This window comes from Tenrec ecaudatus, chromosome 1, assembly GCF_050624435.1.
Source record: "Tenrec ecaudatus isolate mTenEca1 chromosome 1, mTenEca1.hap1, whole genome shotgun sequence".
Taxonomy (NCBI): domain Eukaryota; kingdom Metazoa; phylum Chordata; class Mammalia; order Afrosoricida; family Tenrecidae; genus Tenrec; species Tenrec ecaudatus.
Window position 1 is genome coordinate 36,889,614 of NC_134530.1, and position 12,764 is coordinate 36,902,377.

At 50.4% G+C, this 12,764-nt stretch overlaps 1 pseudogene; it reads right to left on the reverse strand.

Annotated features, from left to right (window-relative positions):
- Window positions 1-2,247: 2,247 nt before the first annotated feature.
- On the reverse strand, window positions 2,248-12,346 carry LOC142459418 (small ribosomal subunit protein uS7 pseudogene; annotated as a pseudogene).
- Between the last annotated feature and the right edge of the window lie 418 nt (window positions 12,347-12,764).

The window sequence follows — 12,764 nt, forward strand, 5'->3', positions numbered from 1 at the left end:
TGGGAGGAAGATGAGGTTCCCTGCTCCTGTAAAGATGGACAGTCCCGGAACCCCTACTTGGGTTGGCTAGGATTTGGATTTAACTCGATGGCAGTGGGTTTGGTTTTGGGCGGGAGGTGGGGGGGATTGGTAATGAAACCATACTCCTGACCTTGGTTTTTCTCATCTTTAAACTAGAAAACACCCTTCCTCCCACCCCACTCCTCCCCTCCCCTCCCCACCCCTCTGCCCTTGCAGAGACGATGTGATGTGAGCGCCACAGGAAGAGAAGTATGGGGACATGGTTGGAAAGGTGTCCCAAGAAACACTGGACATTCAAGTAGTCCGAAGTCTGTGTTCCTGCCTGCTGCCCCTCCTCGCTGCTACCGCTAGAGGGCACCGTCTGCTGCCTGTGCTGGAGAATGAGGATCCCCCACTCTCTCCAAAAGGACTGGCTTCTTGCTTCGAGTGGCCCCAAAGCCCCTAGGATCCAAATCTAAGCCTTGCCTCGACAGTACCAGCAGGACCAGACATGACCCGGGCTTGTGAGGAGCAGGGAGGCCCCCCACCCCCATTCAGGCAAATCCTTCTGAGTTTTCCCCAGCAAGAAAAACACACGTGTGACCTCAGCAAGGTCACACGGTGAGTCAGTGGCAGCAGCTGGAAATAGAACTCAGGCATCTTGGGTCCCAGTTGCTCCGTTCCCTCTTGTCCCTCCCCAGGAAGGGTGCCCCTGAGGACCCGAGAAAGGCACGACAGGGACCATGGAGAGGCCAGCCTGGCCACTCTCTTCCTGTCTTTTTGCTCAGAGTCAACACACTTCGGGGACTCTCTTCAAGAGGCAGTGCGGGCTGATGTCTTCCAAACCACACAGAAGTTGTCCCTGCACCCAGCTGTGAGCACTTCTGGCCTTGTATGACACATGGGCACCCTCTGACTTCTCATGGAAGTGAGAATCCTCCATGTGTACAGCCTGGTATCTTAACCAAGCACCATCACATCAGGTGCTCCACCAGCCCCCCGTCCCCCACCGGATGCTTCCAGACTGACCTCTAATTGAGCCCAAGTCCTAGGGCCTGGCATGTAAACAAGATGATGGCAGCATGGTAAACAGGCTGATGTGTAGGAACCGAAGTGCCAACAGCAGGTTTGAATTGCCTGTGACTGGTGTGTGGTGACGTCATTTGAATTATTGGTGTGTGCACCTCTGACGAGTGACTGGCTGACCGGGACAGAAGGTATCAGGATACACTGCGAGCTCTGGTGGGGAGACAAGCCCCTGCCCTCTGCCTGGGCAGCCTGATCCAACAGAGCCTGCGCACAGTTTCGCCACCTCTGCTGTGCCTGGAATTGGCCAAGCCAAAGGGCTCTTGGCACCAGCTGCCCCTTCTCACCACCACCTCTAGGCAGCGCCATCTGCCGCCTGCCCAGGTGAGAGTGGCCCTGTGCTCTCTCAGGTAGGGCGCGGTCTTCTGCCCTCTGCCTCTAGGACTGGGGGCAGCAGCTGTGAGCAAGGCTTCCCATTCTCTCCACTCTGGTGGCAAATCGTGCCACCCACCAACCTGTGGTGGTCCGACCAACAATAAAACCAAGTTCAGCCATGTCTGGTGCCACCTCATAATCCATTGCAGACGAGCCGTCATGATCCTAGGGGGTTCACTGGCTGGGTTTCAGAAGCAGCTCGCCAGGCCTTTCTTCCTAGTCCGTCTTAACTTAGAAGCTCCGTTGAAATCTGTTCTGCATCATTGCCACACACAAGCCTCCCCGGACACACACGGGTTGCAGCTAGCTGCTCATGGGGTGTTAACAGCCGGGAATGAAAGCTGGGTCTCTCAAATCCAAGGTGAGAATTCTACCTATGCACCAAACTAAGCCTCCCGGGGCTCGCTGGGTACGAGGAAGTGCCCACTCTTAGTTTCACCTCTGAACCAGGAAGTGAATCTTCAAACAGCCCCAAGGCAATGCTGGTGGTGGCAGTGGTTATGAGCAGGGGCTTAGAGCCAGCTAGACCTAGGGTGGCTCCTGGCTCTCTCTCTCGTTGTCAGTGTGTGTCACCTTGAGCACGTTGCTTGACTTCTCTATGCCTCTGTTTTCCCAATCCCTGAAATGGGACGGCGTGAGTGCCAACGCCAGTGGATTGTTAGGAGCTGTCTATCGCGTGCCGAGCAGGGAGACGAACCCTTGGACAGGCCATAGTAGCTGCGTGATACCCATGTCTCTGTCCTTTCCCCCACAGCAGGCACAAAACGCCATCGAGGCGAACCTCCTTCAGTATAGGAAGTAGCAGGGCAGTGGGGGTCCAGTGGTGGAATTCTTGCCCAACCAATGACCAATGTCGCCTATCAGTGCAGTTTCTTGGGTGATGATGATGTTGATGTTGATGATGATGATGATGATGATGATGATGAACAGGCTGCAGTGGGGCTCACAGGGGGTTGGGAGGGAGCCTAGTGATCTACTTTCATAAATCTGCCAAGGGAAAGCCAGGATCACCATGGTCCAATCTCTAAGCAAGCCTGGGAAGGGCACAGGACCAGGCAGCACTTCCCTGTGTTGTGTGTACGTTGCCATGAGTCGGTCGGGAGCAGGGGTGGGGGTGGGGGGCTGACTTTCTGACCACTAACGGTCACGGCCAAAGAAGCTCAGTGTTTCTCTGAAATGTAAGAGTTTGTGACACGCTGACCTTCCAGGATCTGTTTTGGGGACCATCTCTGCTCTGAACCGTTCTCAACTCCTGTCCCCAACCAGACGTAGACACACAAATGCCCCCTTGCCCCAGCTCAGCCTGGCTGGGTGAGCCCGAGTATACGCAAGAGGCGTCCCTTCTCTGCGGGGCTGCTCTGAGCGTGGACAGACTAAGGAGGACATGGGTCGGTCCTTCCATCCAGCACTGGAGACGTCCGTGCTCAGCTCGCCGCTGGTGCTCCTCATGCTGACCCGCCATCCAGCAGATGTGTCACCTTGGACAGGGGTGGGAAAATTGTGCCACCTGTGGGTACCAGGAGGGAGATCACCAGAGCACAAAGGAATACAAGCACAGGAGGCACCCTCTGCTCACGCTCACAAGTCACCCTGGAGTCCTCTCCTGCCCACCCTCCTCCTGTCCCGTCCACGTGCAAGGTAAGGCAGTGGCTCTCCTCTCTGCCTCGCCACCAGCATCCCTGTCTCAGGGGCCCAGTGGTCTTCCTGCCTTCACGCCTGCCAGGCCTCCTGTGCTGGCTCCACCCAGGAAAGCAAAGAGCTTCCACGACAGAATGTGGACACGGAAAATGCCTGCAGCAGAAATGAACTGTCTCCCAGCTCTGGAGGCAAGGAGTCCCGATCAGGGTCTTGGCTACGTCAGCTTCTCCCATGAGCCTCTCTCCCAGCTGCCGGTGTCTGCTGACCATCCTGGTGTTCCTTTGCTTGCAGACAGAGCTTCATGTGGCCTCTGTCCTCCCCCATGTATCTCTGTGACAGTGATTCTGCTCTTTTTCTCAGATACCTCTCAGAAGTGATTAGACTCCCGTAACAAGAAAAGCCTTAATCCCACACAACGTCAAGTGCATAAGTTAAGGCTTCAACCCCAATGCTTAGGGGTACAGTTTAGTCTCTCGCACCCAGTCTCCTGTACTCTCCATCCTGGGGAACAGGTGCTGGGCTACACATGGGGCTATAAAGATGGGTCACTAAGCTCACACTCACATTCTTGGGAGGATTAATGTGCAAATTAGCATCCAATGTAGCATCTGAGCAAGGGCTAAGTCAATAGTTGGTGTGAGTTGCTATCAGATTGGCTAGCCATTCTTAGTGACCCTATGCAAAAGGAGCAGATGCAGCTTGGCTCTGCACCATCCCCCTGAAGGGCTTCCAATTAGACCAGTGCAATCTGTGAAGCTTGCGTGGAACTAGAACACCAGGGCTTTCTTTCTAGTCTTAATCTGGAGGTTCTGCTGAAACCTGCTCTGTCTCATAGCAACACACAAGCCTCCACTGACAGATAGGTGGTAGCTGCTCCTGAGGGAGATTGAATGGGAATTGAACCCAGGTCTCCTGCCTGGAAGGAGAGAGATCTACCTTTGGAAAAGCTATGATTGCTAATGTCCCTGTGGAGTTACCTGGGTCAGCAGCATCCTGAGCATGGGGACACTGGGACACTGTTATCTGTCGGTTGCCTGCTTATTATGCCGAAGCAAGACACTGCGCTGGCTTCTAGGGAGAGAGGGACAGAGGAGCTCAGTTCTCACTGTTGGACACTCAAAGCACCAGTCGGTCAACAATTCAAAGACCTGCTACTTACAGTAACTGTCTACCTAGCACCACAGGCCAACAATGTCACAGGCATTTGGAGGTGGCGGCCATGCCTGGGCTGGGGTGACCTGGGAAGGTTCATTGTTACAATGTCAAACACACTTTCCAAATCAATTCTTGGGAGTCGTGCCCATGTGACTTCATGCTTCCCTGCTCTGGCACCAATGTCCCCTCTGCTATGCACCTGGCAGTCTCCTGTTCCCTTCACAATGGGTGTGGCCTTGACCTTCTGGGTGCAGCCAAGTATTTCCTCCTTAGCCCCCCTTGTGGCCCAGGCTTCTAGCGTTGCCCCTTCCAGCTGGTGTCACGTTGGTTTGGTTCCATGCTTATTTCTCCTACTGGCTAGCTTCCCACTGGGATGAGAAGAAGAGCGAGATTGTCAGGAAGAAAAATGGCAGGAAATGGTCCTTATGCGCAAAGATGGTGTTTTTCCTACTTTGTCAGCTGACACCCAGCACAGGACCCTGCCTCCATGTATCTCGGCTGAATGAAGGATTGACTGGTTGGTTGGTTGGTTGGTTGACTGGTTCTTCCATAAAAACAAACTCATTCCCGTCCAATCAATTTCAACTCATAGCGACCCTAGGCATCCTCAAACACATGCGACACCAAGGACATTTATCAAGCCCACCTGGTGTTTTTGCCCTGTTTGTTTTTTACTTCAAAGTAAGATATGTGCAGTGTGCATAAGAATTTGTTCATATATTTGTTTTAACTATAGTCCGCCCCTCCAACGGGTCTGCGGGACAGTGAGCTGGCCCCTGTTTAAAAAGTTTGAGGACCTGATAGGACATAATGGAACTGCCCCTTTGGGTCTCTGAGGCGGTCACCATTTCTAGAGCAGACACCCTGGTCTTTTTCTCGAGAGTGACTGGTGGACACCAGGCACAAGGTCAGCAGTCTAATGCGCAAACCACGCCCCCACCATATGGAGTGATAACTGGACATCATCTCTGATGCTGAATGGCTTTGGAAAGCTCAGCCCCAACCCATGGCGATGTAATGGGTTACAAAGCGGAACCGAGATCCGCAGGGTTTAATCCTTCTGGAAGCAGGTCGCTGGGACTTTGGGTGGGTTGGGACCACCGACCTTTCGGTTAATAGCTGACAAGACGTTGGCAACGCCCAGGGGCCAGAGCTGAGAGGTCAGCTATGCTACTTAGCCCATACCTTTAGCCTGCACACTCCCCACCCTGCTCGGGGGTGTCTCCACGTGCTCACTGACACCGTATTGATGACAGACGGCACTCACAGGCACCTTCGGGGACGGTTTACAGCATTGCTAAGCCCCTTTAGACCCCGAGCCCCCTGGCCTCAAAGCAGTTCCCAGATGGACAGGCCCCCTGTGGCTGTGTCCACTCTGTGGAAGCCAGACTCAGTATGACTCACCTTGATCCAGTCAGGGAGCCCCGAGAACCCATGACGTTTCAGACCCGGGGCTGCATGTCCTGTGCACGTTCTGTAGTTCGCACACCGGCAGTGCAGAATGGCGCTTCAGTGAAAGTGGTCAGAGGGCGGACCTGGGTGGTGAAACCGTGACCACACTTGGCTGCTTATCAAAAGGTTGGCATTCTAGTTCAACCGGAAGTACCTCCGAAGAAAGGTCTGGAGAGCTACTTTCTGCAAACCCGAGGGAGCATCATTGGAGGCCAGTGGATGGCAACTGGCTTACTGCTTGTTCTCTCATTGATTACATGGGCTAGATGTTCACGTTTTATTTGGGACCAGGCAAAGATCTATTACCGGGCGTTTCCAGCTGTCATTAATCCCTCTCTGCCACGCTGCCAACAGCAGCCGCGTGTGCCCGCCCACATGCACACACACCGCCCTTGGCTCCAGGTGTGAGCCGTTCTGAGGGGGCTGATGAGGACCTGACACAACCCGAAGGTGGAACTGTACAAAGCCAGCAGAATTCTTTCTAGTAAATGCGGAGGCACGCAGGATGCTATTTTTGTGCGAATTTGTATGTGATTTGCATCTATTTGCATACATTTCCCCAAAACCATCACACTGAATTCACGAAACAAATGATTAACAGGTGGGGGTGTTGATCCATCTCTTCCAGCCAATGGCATATTCACTACCCAAACGCCTTCACCGTTCTTCTACCTTAACATGGGGTCATGTTCAGTCACACCAGAGACCTCAAAGGCTGCAGATAGCACGACGTTCATGCCGTCAATTTCACCAGCATCGTCATCCACACATTAGAGTGTACTTACTGTGTGTCAGGCACCAACCGACAAGCTTCCAATGTGCGCAGTAATTCTTGTGAACCCAGGAGATTGTGTAAAGCAGATACCTGTCAGAGAAGGGAAACAAGAGCGGGGAAACTGCCCACTGTCAAAGGGGACAGCTAGGAGACCCCGGAAAATGCAGCCGTCCCTGTCTGCCTCTCACACACTTTGTTGTATCTTCTTCTCCTGCTCCTCCTCCTCCTCCTCCTCCTCCTCCTCCTCCTTCTGCAATGCCCAGATCATGACTACTTTTGTTAGGGGTTACAACCGTGACTCATGACAATTTCTTGATGGCAGAACTAAACACCGCCCGTCCTGCACCATCCTTGTGCCTGTCGGAATGTCTGTCGCATTGCTGCAGATGATTTGTCAATCAGTCTCGCTGGAAGTTTCCCTCATATCTGTGTCATGTCACCCCGGTACTAATAGCAAAGGTGACAGTGAGTGCTGGCACGGGTGGGGCTAAAGCAACGTAACCACCGTGGAGAACAGAATGCGCTGCTGCCTCCAAGTATTGGTGTGAAGATTTGTATCAACTTGGCTAGACCAGGATCCTCAGTGGTGAAGCAGCAATAAGTTCTCTCCCATAAGGTGCAGGTCACATCTGCGTGATGTCTCTTGGGGATGTGGCCTATTTCACACCTATACGGAGATGCTATGGAGAAGGCGCTCTCTCTTCCCCCTGCTGGCCTGGATCCTGCATCCTGCTCCTTGTGACTTGGACCAGCAGCCTGTTATGTTGCCTGCTGATTCTGGGAGCTGCTAGCCACCTATCATTTTGCCTGCAGATATTAGATCCACTGGACTTTGCCTACACTGACCTGTGGTCTTCCCACCCTCTGCTTCATCCTTGAGCTTCGTAATTCATCATCCAGATTCCTAGTTCCCCAGCGCCTGTAGCTGTGAGTTGGAACAGGCCTCCAGCATGGCATCTGCCCATGCAGTGGTGTGACCCGCTCTCTAAATATATAATCTTTATTCTACATGTGTGAGTGTCATTGGCTTGTATATCTAGAAAATTCAGCCTGACACGATTGGGAATAGAAATATGACCCAGTAATCGCTCTGCTGTGGTTGCTGTTGGTGGGTCCTGTTGGGCTAATTCCAGCCTGGAGTGACGCGCTGCTCCACAGAGGGAAACACTGGTCCCCACTGTCTGAGCGATTTCAGACTGAAGGACCTAGCAGAATGCTTTCACTTTCTCCTCCCTGACTTTAGAGGTCGGCGCAGATATTCGAACAACAGTTTCATTAGCTGAATCTCCTTGATTCTGTACAGCTGTTATCCCACCGCGGGCAGCGTTGTACTCTATCGCAGATCTTGAAATGCCCTTTTGACAAGGAAAGCAATGCCGTTCGCCTTCAATTTGTCGGTCCATATGATTGTCTGATCCAGACTGACCGACACGACTCCACTCCAGCTCACTCACGCCGAGGGTATCGATCTTTACGTGTTCCATTTTAGTTGTGGCCATTTTCCGTTTCCTTAGATTTAAACGTCACACCTTGCAGGTTCTGATTAATAACAGAGCCTTCATTTGTCCGTTTGGTACCCTGTGGTGGCTTGCATGTTGCTTTGGTGCCAGAAGCTCTGTCGCCAGTGTTCCAAACACCAACAGGGTCAGCCAGGGTGCATGCATGTCCGCAGAGCTCCCAGATGAAGGATAGATAACAAGGAAGGGATAGGCTGTCCACCTCTGAGGAACGAACCACTGAAGGCCTTATGGAAAGCAGTGAAACATTGTCAGATGCGGAGATGGAAGATGAGCCCCTCAGATCGGAAGGCACGCACAATACGACGGAGGGAGAGTTGCCTTCTCAAAGCAGGGTCGGCCATAATGGTGTGGATAGTGTCAGGTTTGGGGAGCTTCACTTGCTGTTTAGTAAGGGGAACATGGAATGTCAAAGCAAGCTCTATGCTTTGTATATATATCCTAAAAATCACTAATTGATATACACATACCCATGTTCCTGGCGGCTTTATTCAAAATAGCAAAAAGAGAGGAACAGCCCAAATGCCCAGCAGTGAAAGAATGGAGAAAGATGCACACAATGGAATACTATGCAAGGTTAAAGAACAAAGATGAAGATGTGAAATCGCCCAGCATGGATGAACCTGAAGGACATTAGGCTGCCTGAAAGTAGTTAACCACAAAAGGACAAGTATAGTATCAGATCAATATCACAAACAGTCAGTGAGAGGTTTTCATACTAAAAGAAACATTTTTTATAAGGGAGAGAGGGGAAGTCACGGGGTAGAGGATTGGTAAGTGTTAACATTGGGCGGGGGGGGGGGCAATATGTAATAAGAAGGAGGGGTTTTCAATTGCCTCTTATGCATGTGAACGCTGAAAATGAATAAGGAAGACCGCAGAATTGAGACCTTTGAATTATGGTGTTGCTGGGCATTTGTTCTCCTTGTTGTTGTTGTTGTTAGGTGCCATCAAATCTTAACATGCAGCAGAACGAGACACTGCCCCGTCGGGTGCCATTCGCACAATTGTTGCGGCCGCGGGGTCCATCCATGTCCTTGAGGACCTTCCTCTTTTGAGCTGCCCTGCACTTACCAAGCAGGACGTCCGTCTCCAGACGTTAGTCTCTCCTGACAGCATGTCCAAAGTAGGTAAGACAAAGTCTTACCATCCTCGCCTCGAAGGGACATCCGGTCCTGCTTCTTCCAAGACAGATCAGGTTTCCCTTTTAGCAGTCCGTGGTACTTACAATATTCTTCTCCAGCAGCACCATTCAAATGCATCGATTCTTCTCTGGTCTTTCTTAGTCAATGTCCCACTTTCATATGCATATGAGGCGATGGAAAATACCCTGGTTTGGGTCAGGCACACTTCAGTCCTCAGAGTAACATCTTGCTGTTTAATAATTTAAAGAGGCCTTGTGCAGCAGACTTGCCCACTGCAACTTCTCTTTTGATCTCTCGACTGCTGCTTCCATGAGCACTGAGTGTGGATCCAAGCACGACAACATCCTAGACAGCGTCCACCGCGTCTGCATTTATCATTAGGAGATGATTACTGTAAGGATGATAACAAGGCACAGAGCAGCACACCAAAGGGAACAGACATGGGAGGTCCCCAAGGGAGGGCGGGCAGGGTGGGAAGATGGAACAATGGACTAGAAGGTTGGCAGGTGTTGATTTGGGTAAAAGGGAGGATGGAGGTCCCGAGAGGAAGAAGAGAAATGGGGGCATGTATTTGGACACTAGAGAAGAAGAGAAAGGAGAAAGAGAGTTGGGCAGAGATGGAGTGGCCAGTGCCAGGCAAGCATGCTCTGTCGGATCCTCGTTTTGAAAATACATTTTTTCATTCACGTAGAACATACAATAAACATCAACTGGGGTGACCAGTTGTATAGGTTTATAAAGTAAACACACCATTTAACCTACCACTCAAATCAAGATATGAGACATTACCTGCACCCTTATGCCCCTTTCCAGTGATCCTTCCCGAAGGTTCACCACTAGTCTGATGTCCATCATCATAGAGCAATAGACTAGTTCATTTGCTTGCTTGTTTGTTTTTATTATTTATTTTTTGGGTGTGTGAATTAGGTTCGGGGGTGAGATTTACATTTCAGACTATCAACTGTGCGTTCAACAATTCAAACCAGTTATCAATTCTCCTCCTATATTCTATTCTGCCCTGCTACCTCCATTTCCATCTCTACCTCCGCTCCCCTGCCCTTCCCCCTCCCTCCCTCCCCCCTCTCCATCTCCAGGGCTGCCCCGAAAGGCCAACAGGTCTATTGAACCACAGTTAGGAGATGAACGGTTGGACATCGCCACACACTCAACTTCATCCTGCTCCTTGCCGACACAGGAGCTGAAGGAGCCCTTGCTTCATGGATGGCTCATCTGCCACTCAGCAATGGTCTTGATGTTCTGGAAGGCAGCCTCACAGGCACCTGTACACAGCAGCCAGATGGCCTGGTTGACACGGTGCAGTAGGGACACATCCTCGGCCTGCTGCCTCCCTGTCCCAGCTCGTCCAGCACAGCACAGCAGAGCCCTCTCGGAGACCACTGGTAAGGATGGCATTCACCAGCACCTGCAGGGCGTTCTCACCAGTGAGCAGGTGGATGATCTCAAAAGTGTGCTTGACGATGCGCAGAGACATGAGCTTCTGGCCATTGTTGGAGCAGCCGCTCATCATCACGGAGTTGGTACGGCGCTCCACAATGGGGCACCTGGCTGCACAGCGCCCTGCACCGTGAGGCAGGTACTAGACATATTTTTCCTTCACTACAATGTAGTCCTGCAGGGCAATGTCGTTGATCTGCACATCATCTGGGCTCCACTTCCCAAAGACCTTGACGTCAGGGGTCTCTGGCACAGCGGTGTGGCTGTCTCCCACTCAGTGGTCCTGGGAACTGTGGGTTCAGCCGAGGAGCCTTAGAGGCTCAGGGAGCACCACGCGCCTCCCTGGCCCAGGCGGGAAGGGTCTCTTCTTTCTCTTGCGGACTTCCATCCTCTCTCCCTTTCATCAGAGTCAACACCTGCCAACCTTCTGATCTATTGCCTCATCTTCTCACACTTGCCCTACCTCCCTTGGGAACCTCCAATATCTGCTCTCTTTGGTATGCAAGGCTTTGTCTTGGTTTTTACACTTAGAGTAATCATTCCATAAAACATCTGTTCTTTTGTGATCGACTAACTTCACTGAGCATTATGTTCTTGAGGTCCACCTATGTCTTGAGGCGCTTTATGGTGTCATCATTGGGCTTGTTTGTTTGTTTTTCTAGCAGTGCACAGTATTCCATTGTATGTGTGTGTTCCGTTGTGTAAAGAAATCAAAGTTTCTTCACTTGATCTTAGGCGAAAGGCTGAGAAGAGATCACATTTCTTCATCCATTCTTCTACTGCTGGGCCTTCGGGCTGTGTCCAAGGTCTTGCTGTGGTGAACGGTGCTTCCGTGACCGCAGGAGTGTCTCCTGCTTCTTTAGGGCATATACCCAGCAGAGGGATTCCTGGATGGGGTAGTATTTCTGCTTCCCAGTTGTTTGCGGGGGCACCAGATTGCTTTCCACAATAGTTGAGTAAATTTGCCCGTTTTGAAACTTTACATAAAAGTACTGTGGCGTATTTATTATTGTGTCTAGAATCTTTCACCCAATATATGATCATGAGCTTCATCTATGTTGTAGCAATAGTTTGTTTTGTTGTTGTTGTTGTTGATGCTTCCATTTAAGTTATTCCTTTACTGGCCTGATAAAAACAGGTGAGAAGCCTCAAGTGAGCATGAAAGCTTTGAGAAGCTTAAGGGAATTGATGGTTAGGAATTCATCAAATTGTAGGCATTGTTTTGGATGCCCAAGGGTCTTGAAATAAAAGTTCACTCTCCAGGGAAAAATCTGGGTTATCCTGACTCTATGCATTTTGCTAAATGTTTTGCATTCCTTATTTCATTTAATCCTTCCACTGCTCAAAGGGTTACAGCCCCGTTTTGATGATGAAGTTGAGGTCCAAAGAAGTTAATGGATATGCAATGGATATGTAGGTATATAGGGAAATATCATTAGAAGTGAAAAAAGTCGAATAAATTGGTAGATATACTTGATAATTACAATAAAAAGACTAGAGGGGATGGATAAATAACAATTTTGTAAATTCTGTTAGAATTTGTCAAATTATAGAGGTTTAGGGGCAAAATTCCTTCACTATTATATTAATTTTTTAATTAAAAAAACAAGATGGCCAATCATTCTGAACATGCTGACTGAGAACTGGAGCATGATGGCAACACAAGCAGGTGCACTTTCTGTCCTCCCCCCGCCTCCCCCCCCCCCCGCCACAATAGCCAATCACTCTCGTCTCTCACATGAGGTCATCGCGTTCAGGGCACTTTTGCAGGGATAATAGCTTCTTAGTCCATCAGTAAAGAATTGAGGGTCCTGAGAGTTTCACCTTGACAATGCAGCCTTCTTTGTATGATTAACAAAAGACAATTGAGAAGAATGCAAAAGACATTTTGAGATTAGGAAATAAAAAGAAATGAGAAGGAGCCTAATCAGGACTGGGTGCTGGGTGCCTAATGATTTCCCATCTAAATTCTCACAACATTGTCCTTGTTTGATGAGAGGAAGGAGCAGGAGCATTGTCAGGTGGAGAACTCTCTGGTGAAGCTTTCCTGGGTGTTTTTCTGCCAAAATTCTTGGCTACCTTTCTCAAAACATTCTCATAATAAACCTATGTTTTGGATTTTTTTTTCTTTCAGAAAGTCAACCAGCAAAATGCCTGAGCATCCTA